Here is a 12,097-nt window from a genome sequence, read left to right as displayed (position 1 = left end):
CCAGGATAGATGAGCCCCTCAGGATCAGTGGTGAGAGTGGCAATATCGGGAGGGTGGAGGGAGGGTGAGGGAGAAAGGGGGAACAGATGACAAGGTCTACATATAACCTCCTCCCTGGAGGACGGACAGTGGAAAACTGGGAGATGTCGGATGGTGTAAGATATGATAAAATAATAATTATTTATAAATTATCAAGGGTTCAGAGGGAGGGAGAAGCGGGAATGGAGGGGGAAAATGAGGAGCTGATACCAAGGGCTCAAGTAGAAAGCAGGTGTTTTGAGAATGATGATGGCAACATACGTACAAATGTGCTGGACACAAATGATGTATGTGCGGATTATGAAAAGAGTTGTATGAGCCCCTAATAAAATGATTTTTAAAAAGAGCTTTATATCAAGAAGTCACCCCAGCCCAGTACAACTCAACTTCAAAGCCCGGTGCTAGATGGGGTTCTCTTCAGATCCATGTAGCTGCAGTCCGATGATACAGAAATGTGATTCAGGATGCAGGAATATCACAGGCTGGTGGGTGCAGAGGCCCATGGAGCCTAAGTTGGTGGAAACATGGTAGGATGCCTACAGTTTTCAGGATCAACTGGTCCACATGAGGCTGCTGCTGGAGGCAAACAGAATCTCAGCAAGCAAGAAGGCAAAGTAGCAACGAAGCAGATAGTTCTCGGAGTCCCTCACTCTCATACTAAGGGTCACACCCCCAAGGAGGTGTCATCAAGCTACCACTTGACTGACAGGTTTGACTCCACCCCTAACCAGGAATGTCCAGTTGACATAAAGTCATTTAACTACAACAATCATATAGCCTGACTATATTACAATCTTGATTTATTAGTCCTAAGTATCTCAAGCTTCAATGGGTTTTAATATTGTGAGGTGTGATGATCAAGTACATCAGAGCCACAGCTCGTTAAGCCCAGTGTTATTTATCATTGACCGAAAGCCTAGAGGATACACGGGAGACCCCGGTTACCCGCTGTCCTTGAAGCCAACTTCAAAGGGTGATGCAACACCCACCTCGTGCTCATTTCATCTAGTAATCAATTATGGCTTGATCCCCTTCTGCTTTCATCTGCCTTCTCAAAGCAGGATTTTCACTCTCCACTTGTCCTCTCTTGTTCCCTACTCTCTGTGAGGAACTGTCCCTTTCTTTCAGAATTCCAGGGGAAAGGGGCGCCCGGGGCTGTTGTGGGGCTTTCTGGAGAAGGAAAGAGACCCAGGAACCCATCCTAGCAGCAGCAGCAGCACTTGCAGGCTTCACAGGGAATCCAAGTTATGGTGGTGGTAGTTTTCCCTTTCAGTCTAAAACAATAACACAACAGTAACCACTGAACGCTCACCTCATGGCCTGGGCTCTTGTAAATATTTTATATAAATGATCTCACTCAGCCTGGCCGATCATGCAAGCTCTATTCTTGCCTCCCTATGTGCAACATGAAACTAAGGAGCTCACCCAACATCACCGTGTTAGGCTGTGCTGACTTGAGAAGCAGAGCCAGTGACAGCCGGATAGCTCTAAGGAGAATGTTCTCTCAAGAAGCCGTCTAGGCTCAAGGAAGCCTCCTAGCCCAGTCCAACTTAAGACCACAGGTCGGACGCTAGCTCTTCAGGCCCACATAGCTGCTGGCCGATGATATGCAAAGATGTACAGCAGGGAGATGGCAGGCCAGTGAGTGCAGAGTCACCGTGGAAATAAACATGGCAGGGTGCTGACAGCTCTCAGAATTGGGCGGCCCATGTGGGAGCACACCTGGAGGCAGACACGGATTCCCAGGGATGTTCCAGCGAGGAAGAAGGTCAAGGTCCCCAGGGTCTCTCTAAGGAAAAGGCCACACATCCCAGGAGACATCACCAAGCTGTCACCTGACCTGATTGACAGGCTGCGCTCCACCGCTACACATTCATACAAATTCAACTTGGCATAGAATCTAACTGCCACAGTCTTCGATCGGGCTGGTGAGTGGATTTGAATTCCAAAAATCAAACCCTGTGTCATAGTTTGAATGGTGTGTCCCCCCACCTCCAAACATGTGCTAACTTGGCAGTCATGTAAGGTTGTGTGGCAATAAGGTCATGATCTCCCACAATATGATCTGATATGATAAATCTATCCATTGTAAAAGGTTTAAGAGTGGATGCAACGTCACAGCCCAGATCAGCTATAAGGGGTGCTCTCCTGGGATGTGTGGCTTATTAGACCTTTGATCTTGAGAGAGAGAGAGAGAGAGAGAGAGAGAGAGAGAGAGAGAGAAAGAGAAGCAAGCAGAGCGGAAAGGCCTGTAGCACCAAGAAAGAAGAGACAGAGTGGAGGTGTCCTTGGGGCCTGAGATTTCTGCGCTGAGAAAGCCCTAGAACCAGGGGAAGATTGATGTCCAGACATATTCCATGCGGATCTCCGTGTGATGGCAGGTCTACAGCTGCTGAAAGGAGACAGGACCATTCTCCACAGTGGGCAGAGAAAGTCCACTCCTGGAGCGGACATCTGGGTTCCAACTTCAGCCTGCTGAGCTGCCAGAGAACGAATGTTGGCTTGTTACAGCCACCCACTTGTGGTACTTCTGGTGCCGCAGCGCTGGGTCACGAAGGAACCTGGATCTGGTGTGCTCTGGTGTGGGGCTACCTAGGCTTCTTTGGGTGTCCAGAGTATTGTTCCTCTCTCTCCTGAAGCTGCCCAAGGCTGACTAGCGTACTCCCTGGTGGAATGGCTCACCGAAAACCCTCCTGAGAGAGAACGTGTTGGGTCCACTGGCTACTGACAGGGGGGGCCTTCTTTCCCCATTCTCCCTGAGAGTCGGGTATCTTAGTCCCTTCCGCGCAGCCCACCTGGCTGGCTGGAGCCCCTACTCCCTGCCGGCTCACCCTAGGCAGAAGCGCTTCATGAAAAGACCCGTCTGGAACAGAGTGCAGACCAGCCACTGCTCATGAGACCGTCACCAGCCATTTGTTGATGACAGAACACACAAGCAAGGTGTGAGGACAGTGGGGTCGATCCGCAGCCCTCTCCCCTCCAACCCCCAGTGCTACTGAGTCCATTCTGACTCAGAGTTGCCAGAGCAGCTGCTCAGGGCGGACAGAGTAGAACTTCCCCCACAGGGTGTCCAAGGCTTCCGTCTTGCCATTGACGCCGTGGCTGCAACAATGGGGTCAAACTAACAACAATGGCAAGATGGTGCAGGGTCGGGTGGTGTGCCATTCTGCTGCGCATGCGGAGGCTATGAGCCGGCACACACTCAGCAGCAGTGAACAACCAGAACTTTCATGGAGGGAGACCGCCACATCCAACGAGTGTGCACTGCCAACACTGACGGACACCAGCATGGGGTACCACCGGGGCCCCACCCCCAGCGTCAGGCTGAGCTCCACAGGGTAAGAATGCGTCCAGGCACGTGCGGTACACAGCTTGGGAAGAGCACGTCCCCATGTCTCTGTGCCCGTTGCCCAGTCATGCATGTACACCACCACTATCTTTGTACTAAACACCTAAGGGAAGAGATGGAAGCAAACCCACGGCCATTGGGTTGATTCTGATGCACAGTGGCCCCAGACGGAGTTTCTGAGACTGTCAATCTTGACGGGAGAGGACACCTCCTCAGGAGCAGCTGGTGGGGCTGCATCACCACCCTTACCTTTTGGTTAGCAGTTCAATACCCAGCCCGCTGGCAGAGTGGAGAAATCCTTCCTAAGGCCGCGATCCTTTAATACGGGTTCTCATGTTGTGGTGACTCCAACCATAAAATTATTTCCGTTGCTAGTTCATCACTGTAATTTTGCGACTGTGATGCATCATCATGTAAATATCTGATTTACAGGATGTATTTTCTTTGTTACAAATTGAACATCATGAAAGCATAGTGATTCATCACAAAAACAACATGTCATTATATATTGTGAAACATATTTCTAATGACAAATAAATGAAATTTTGTCTTGAAGCATGGTGCAGCATGGGTAACAGTCTTCACGCCAGGTGGGTACTCGTAGGTGGGCGTATCTGCATGTGGGCAGACCTGCCTGGAGACGGATAGAGGAGCGGTGAGGCCACACACAGCCACCAACTTCGCCCGCATTGTGCCGTCAAAGACAAGGTCATGGAGAAGTTCGTACTTTGAAACAAAGTGGAGGCCGCAGCCTTCAGAGATATGTCCAAATCAAGTGTCTTTAATGAGTCCGCATTGCCCAAGCTGGACTTGAAGCTTCCTTGTTGTGAGCTGTGCCTTTCACAGCAAGGTGGTCAAGAACCACTCACCTGAAGCCCAGAAGGACTGAACCCCTCCACCCGTGCTGCCCCACAACCACCTCCAAAGCTTCTCTAAAGCTGGGAAGCTGAAGAAAAACAAACCTGAAAGGAAGTAAAATGGAAATTGTCGTTTAAACACAAAATGTTGGAATGGTTGAGCGGGAAATGGGCATGCTCACTTTCATTAGTGTGAACTTTCAAACCACAATGAAACATTTTAAACACGTATTAAGGAACTTGAGATGAAGAGACCTTCCTGTATAATGCGGGGCCACCATAAGGACCTTTTCAGTGAGAGAGGGAGGCTGAGCCACAGCGGGGGGATGCACCAGAGAGTGACGTCATTTATGGCTGGCTTTGAAGATGGACGAGGCCATGAGCCAAGGAATGCAGCAAGCCTCTGGAAGCTGGAAAAGGCAAGGCAGCAGATTCGCCCCCGGGTATCCAGAAGGAGCACCATCCTGCCCACGCCCAAGCTCCAGAAACTGAAGATTATAAATGTATGTCATTTGGAGTCACTTACGTTTGTGATCAGCAGGTACAGCAGCTGTAAGAAATGGATATACCACTCCACAGTGTTTAATCGGTATTTATTTTTTTGTTACTGTCAGCTCTGACCCAAGGAACCCTTGTGGACAAAGGGGCTTTCAAAAGTGGGTAGAAAAAGTGAAATGAAGAGATCATGGGATTTTCTTCAAGCCCCTTCAATATGACAGAACAACATGTGTCCTAGTCCTGTGTCATCTTCGTGACACTAGGTATGCACCCACTGTTGCATCTTTTGTTGGAACTAATGTAGCCTAAAGGGGCCCTGGTGGCATAGTGGTTATACATTGGGCTGCTAATCACAAGGTCAAGAGTTCTAAACCATCAGCTGCTCCTTGGGAGAAAAAGGAGGCTGTCTACTCTCTTAAAGAGTTAGCGTCGAATTCTACCTTGCAGGGCTGGATAGGACAGAGGCTGTACACTGGTGCATATGAGGGTTGGAGGTACAGGGAATCCAGGGTGGATGATACCTTCAGGACCAAGGGTGTGAGGGACGATGCTGGGAGAGTGGAGGGTGAGTGGGTTGGAAAGGGGGAACTGATTACAAGGATCCACATGTGACCTCTTCCCTGGGAGAGGGACAGCAGAGAAGGGGGGAAGGGAGACTCCGGATAGGGCAAGATATGACAAAACAACGATGTATAAATTACCAAGGGCATATGAGGGAGGGGGGAATGGGGAGGGAGGAGGGGAAAAAAAAAGAGGACCTGATGCAAGGGGCTTAAGTGGAGAGCAAATGCCTTGAGAATGATTGGGGCAGGGAATGTATGGATGTGCTTTATACAATTGATGTATGTATATGTATGGATTGTGGTAAGAGTTGTATGAGTTCCTAATAAAATGTAAAAGAAGAAAAGAGAAAAAAATGATTAGGGCAAAGACTGTACAGATGTGCTTTATACAATTGATGTATGTATATATATGAACTGTGAAAAGAATTGTATGAGCCCCAATAAATTGTTAAAATTAAAAAATAATTAAAAAAAATCTGCAAAAAAAAAAGAGTTAGCGTCTCAGAAACCAAGAGGGCAGTTCTACCCTGTCCCACAGGTTCGTTATGAGTCAGAAATGACTCGATGACAGTGTTTATTATTATTTCTAATAAGCAACCTAGCTTTACCAGCCCTTTATCAGGTAGTGTTCTGTTGTGATCCATAACAATGTCATGGATGATTTTCAGAAATCCAGGCCTTTTTCCTGGTCTATAAGTTCCACTGAGACCTGACTACCATGAGGGCTGCGGCTTCTCTTTGACAGACCAGTGGCCAAGCTTCCAGCAGCACGGTTCCAAAAGCGACCGAGACGTGGTGGTGCTGGGATCTTTATTTAACAACTCTCATGTGGAGCCTTCAAAAACAGCGGTTCTCAACCTGGGAGTCGTGACCCCTATGGGGGTCGAATGACCTTTTCACAGTGGTCACCCGATTCATAACAGTAGCAAAATTATAGTGATGAAGTAGCAATGAAAACAATTTTATGGTTGGGGGGTCACCAGAACACAAGGAACTGAATTAAAGGGTAGAGGTATTAGGAAGGTGGAGAACCACTGATCAAAAAGTTCATAGAAAAACACAATTACCTTTTGATTCCGTTTTCTTCACACACTCTTTGAAGCTTCCTTGTATTTTTCCAGATCTCATTGCTGGGGACATGTAAATGTGCAAGAAAGACCAAAAATCCTGTTCACAGTGAGTATGAATTCAAGTTGAAGGAGATAGATGATAAAATAAAAACACAAACATGTTATCTTGTATACAAGGCACTTCACAAAAATTTGTGGGTAAAATTCCATTTTCAATGAATGTTTTGAATTCCCCTTGCACGTTCCAGACTGACAAGTGCTACTGAGGACAAGAAAGAAGAGGGGAGAGATGGTGTGCTAGTTTGGTTTGGTGTCAACTTGGCTGGTCCAGGATTCTCAGTAGGTTGGCAGTCGAGGCCTCTCCGATGCTGTGACCTAACACAGCATAAGCAAATCCACGATGGGATCTGCGGTGAGCAGCCTGCCAGTTGTGGGAAGATCAGGGTGGAATACAATCCCTTACTGGAGTATCTTTCCTGGTGATGCTTTCTCAGGGTGTGGCCTGCTTCATGCATAGTAGGTGCTGTGGAGAGCTTCTTTCTGGTCTGGATCCTGCACCTGGCTCCTCAGTCTCTGGTTCTCTGAACTTAAGCCAACAGGCCAAAACATTGCCTGCTAACCTTGGGGATCATCAGGTATTTCTACTCAGCATTTTCTCTACACTGTTACCCCAAATAGCTGCCTGGCTTTTAATCTTCCTTCTTCAGGACTTTAGTCAGTTGGTAACTTCTTGGTAAGGGCTTCCTCTGTCCACAGCTTTTAAAATTGCAAAATGGCTTCCTCTCCATCTGAGTTAGACTGGGTTCTCTAGAGAAGCACAACCATTGAGATACATATCTTAGAGTGGGAGTGTGCCTAAGCCAGTAAGGGGCATCAGGAGACCAGTATAGCTGGGTGTGACAGTTACATAGTTTAGCCTGTCAATCAGTTGGAACCACAGCCTGGTGGTACCTCCTTGTGGGTGTGACCTCATAAGGAGGGTCCTGGGAAACACCCCCCCACTGCCTTTCTGCCTCCACCTTCCAGTTGGTGAGCCACACGGCTGAGACCTGCCAGAGCTTTCTGATGCTTACACTGTCATTGGATCCACATAACTTGCTGCCTTCTGTATCATTGCCTGTGGCTGTGTGAGTCTGAAGGACTTATGGATTCGTATCAGACTTATGGCATTGTTCTGGGCTGGGATGTTTTCCCGATATACAATTACCTCTTGATATAAAGCTCTCTCTTACATATACATGAGTGTCTTAGGATTTGTTTCTCTAGTCAACCTGGCCTAACACACTGGGGTGCAGTGAGTGAGGGGAGCAGGAGAGGTCCGAGAGGTGTGGCTGGCACACCCCCGAGGCACTGAAGCCCACTTCACGGGCGGTGACTGTTTCTGAGGGCGAGGGGAGGAGTTTGAGCAGGTAATCGCAGTCTGACTCCCACTTGTAAAGGATATTCTTCTGGCGGGTTTCGAGAGCAGGGCAGCGGAGGAGTGAGAGCAGAAGCAGGATGCGCTTAGTTTCCGCCATCACTCAGCGGAGGGATGGTGAAGGGTAAACCAGAGTGACGGTGGAAGAGAAGAGTTGGGTTCTGGGTAAATTAGGAGGATGAACCAACAAGATTTGCTAGATGATGAGACACAGATGTGAAAGAAAGAGGGGGGACATTTACTGAGATGAAGACGACTTTGAGAGGGGTGGTCTGGAGGGAGAAATCAGGGGTTCTGCTGTGGCCATGTAAAGGGTGTGTTGGCTCCTAGAAGCCTACACGGAGATATGGAGCGGCTATATGGATCGCCAAGTGTGAGGAGCAGGAGCAAAGTCTGGTCTGGAGCTTCACACGAGGAGGTACCTGTGGGTCGAGGGCATGGGGAGCCATGTCACTGGAGGGCACACCAAGGGAGTGTAGCTAGAGAAGAGGTGTATGCTATGTGAACTACCATATGTACTCGAGTATAAGCCAACACACCTGATTTTACCACAAAAAACTGGAGGGCTTTTTCAGCATAAAAATGTGCTGAAAAATCTTGGCTTATACTCGAGTATATACTGTATATGCCAGTGAAACTGTTAAAAACCAGAAGGTAGAGGAGGAGTAGAGGGAGGTTGAGGAGAGGGAGGAGGAGGAAGGATGTCCAAGGATTGAGTGCTGGACCATGGAGACATCTGGAGTTTGGAGAGGCCCAGAGGGGAACAACCAAATGAGCATGGCATCCTGGGAACAGAGAGTATTTCAAGAAGGAAGAAAAGATGATTTGTGTCAAATTGGCCCAGAGGTAAGATGAACTCTAGAAAGTGGTTGCTGGTCTGAGGAAGGTGGACGGTGTGGGTGTGAGGCCCTGCAGAGGAGTGGCGAGGCACAGTATGATGACAGCAGGCTCAATGACCCCGAGGAGGAGTCGTGCATAAAAGAAAGTGGTCGGAGGGCAGGTGAAGGGAGAAGGTCGTGACTTGAAGGATGGGAGAAGCAGCAGCATGCTTGTAGGCTTTGGGAAAGAGCACGTGAGGAGGGGAAATGGGCCCTTTCAGTGGAGTGAGAAGGCAGGAGGCAGGGGGCCAGGGGGTGGGTGGACAAAGGCAGGTCTTTCCGAGGCACATAGTCCCTTTGCAGGAAGAGGAAGGAAGAGCAGGAGGAAGAAGAGCATGAACACACACTGTTAGGTGGGTCATTGTGGGGAAAGGCCTTTTTACAAGTCCTCTTCTGGTTGCTTCTCGTTTCCCCAGGAAAGAAGAAGCTAGGTCTTAACGGAGAGAGAGGATGCTCATTTTGACTCCTTCCAACAGCTTTTGGGTTAGAATATCAGACTTACCGATCTTTAACCAGAGACATTTCAGGCTACACGTCGGCTCCTTCAAGGCTTCGCCCAGAAAGCTCAGTCCGGCGAATCCTGTGTGATCCACACCCAGATCCAACTGGGTGAGGCTCGATTTTTGTTGGAGCAGCTTTGAGAGGTGACTACACCTCTAATCGGTGATGCCACAGTCCCCCAGCACCAGGGTTTGTGGATTACATTTAGGGCTACTCAAGCCCTCACACAGAAGTTTCACCCCATCATCCCCCAGCTCATTCTTGGCCAAGCACAGGTATGCCAGCTTCTGGTTGTTGACCAAAGCAGAATAGACATGCTTGCAACAGGCTTTGATGAGAAGACACTTTTCCAACGACAACTTCTGTAGGGAACAGTCCAGGTGCTTCAGTGTATCGCACAGCAACGTCACACCCTCATCGAAACATTTAGTGTCTGTGAGACTCAGGCATGTTAAAGACTGGTTGATTTTAAGGATGAAGAAGATATCTGCCAATTGGTCAATGGCAGTGGAACAAGATTCCAGGCTGAGGTACTGCAAGTTACATTCTGGGTGCTTCAAGTCCCCAGACAAGAGGGGAAGCATGTCATTCTGAGTGCAGCCTTGAAGGGTCAGATGTGCCAGTGTCTTCTGACCAATGAAAGTGAAGCAGAAGTCCTGATAAGCATCACTAGGAAAGATGTGGTTGAGGCTGGAGAGAGTGGGAGGTAGAGGTTGGATTCAAACCACAAACCTTTCAGTTAGCAATGGGCCTTCGTCCTTCTGACCCCCAGGTTCGTGGGGAGAGAGGCTAGAGGAGGTTGGAGGCAAGCCTAGAGAAGGGGAGAATGGACTAGGCCGACTGAGTGATGGGTGAGCAGCATTAGGGGCTCTGCATGACCCCGACCACTAACCCGTGGCCGCCAAGTGGATTCCGACTCACAGCGAGCCCACGAGGGAACTGTGTTCCTTACAGTTTTCAGTGGTTGATTTTTTGGAAGTAGATCACCCGTCACCAGGTCTTTCTTTCTTCCAATGTGCCTCTGACTGGACCCAAACCCCCAACCTTTTGGTTAGCAGCCAAGCACTGGAGCCATTTGTGCCACCCAGGGACTCCTACGTGCAGTTTGCGGGCATTCCTTTAAACGTGGCTCAACGTGGTCGTATCCTCTGGGTGCAGGTGTGGAGTAGGTACCGAGGAGACCCGAGTTGGCTGTACAGAACAAGGGAGTGCTGCGTGGTTTAAAATCAGGAAAGGTGAGTGTCAGGATTGCATCCTCTCACTCCAGTTGTTCAATCCATATGCTGAGCAAATGGTCAGAGAACCCCGGTGATATGAAGATGAGTGTGGCATCAGGGCTGGAGGAAGGCTTATTAATGCCCCGTGGTTTGCAGAGGACACAACCTTGCTGGCTGAAAGCGAGGAAGGATTGACGCACTTGTCGATGAATATCAAGGAGTGCAGCCTTCAGTATGGATTGCACCTCAGTGTAAGGAAGACCCAAATGCTCACAACTGGACCAGTAGATAGATAACATCACTTGCAGTATTCTTTGCCAGCACAATTCAAACGCACCCATTCTTCTTCTTGGATCTTTCTTATTCGGTGTCCGACGTTCACGTGCATAGGTGGCGATGGAAAACCACCATGGGTTGAGTCAGGCACATCTTAGTCTTCAAAGTAATGACCTTGCTTTTCAACACTTTAAAGAGGTCTTGTGCAGATTTGTTTACTCAGTTCAATGTGTTATTTGAGCTGTTGACTGCTACACTCATGAGCATTGATTGTGGATCCAAGCAAGATGAGATCCTTGACCATGATCATCTTTTCTCCATTGACCATGATGTTTCCTATTGGTTGAGTCGTGAGTTGGTTGAGTTGTAATCCACACTGAAGGCTGCAAAGCTTGATCTCCAGCTGCAAGTGCTTCAAGTTCTCCTCCCATTTGGCGAGCAAGGTGGTGCCATCTGCACCCGGAGGGTTGTTTCATCAGTCTTCTTCCAATCTGGAGGCCACATCCTCCTTCACGAATCCAGCTACTCGGAGTCTTTACGAAGCAGACAGAATGAGTAAGTATGGTGAGAGGACACCACCTTGACTCACACCTCCTTATTTTAATCCATGCAGTATGCCCTCGTTCTGTTCACACAACTGCCTCGTGATCCATGTACAAGTTCCCATGAGCGCAACGAAGTGTCCCGGAATTCCCGTTCTTCTCAAGGCCAGCCATAGTTTGTTTGGATCAACCCAGCTGAATGCCTTGGCATAGACAATGATACAAAAGTAAACATCTTTCGGGTATTTCCTGCTTTCAGCCAAGATTTACCGGAAATCTGCAAGGATAGCCTTTCTTCCACATCTGCTTCTGAACCTGAATCCAGTTCAGGTTGTGGGGAGAGGGAACCACTGCTATTTGTTTTAAAGATGCAAAAATTTTAAATCTAGAGAAAAGCTGTCATTATGGCGGGTGAAAATATATCTAATTAAATTACAGATATACACATTAAAATCAACTTGGTCATTTCATAATATGGATGGTCAACATCTATGCACTGACTTCTGCTAAGATGCTCGAGAACTCTATGTTGAACATCCTTATTTTAAAACTACCAAGTTGAATTCACACATGCATTCATGATTTAATAGTATTTTCTCCATTACTATACTGAAAATGTCTCTCTGTCTTTAACCAAAATGGGAGTGGTTGTTGATTCCCTCTCCCATCAAATGGAAAATGGTTTCATTTCGATGATAAAAATTACACACATCCTCTGAAACATGACTGGAAAGCATAAAGGACAAAAAACAAATCACACGATGCAAAGAAAGCCGGCTGAAACCGTTCCCTAAAACTCTGCATTTGCAACTGCATGCATTGCACATAAATGGGGCTTTTGTCCACCCTCGCCATCAGCAGGCCAGCTTGCCTTGTGAAAAAGCAGAGTG

The sequence above is a fragment of the Tenrec ecaudatus genome, chromosome 6 (genome assembly GCF_050624435.1).
Source record: "Tenrec ecaudatus isolate mTenEca1 chromosome 6, mTenEca1.hap1, whole genome shotgun sequence".
NCBI classification, from domain to species: Eukaryota; Metazoa; Chordata; class Mammalia; order Afrosoricida; family Tenrecidae; genus Tenrec; species Tenrec ecaudatus.
Note: the sequence above shows the minus strand (reverse complement) of the source record.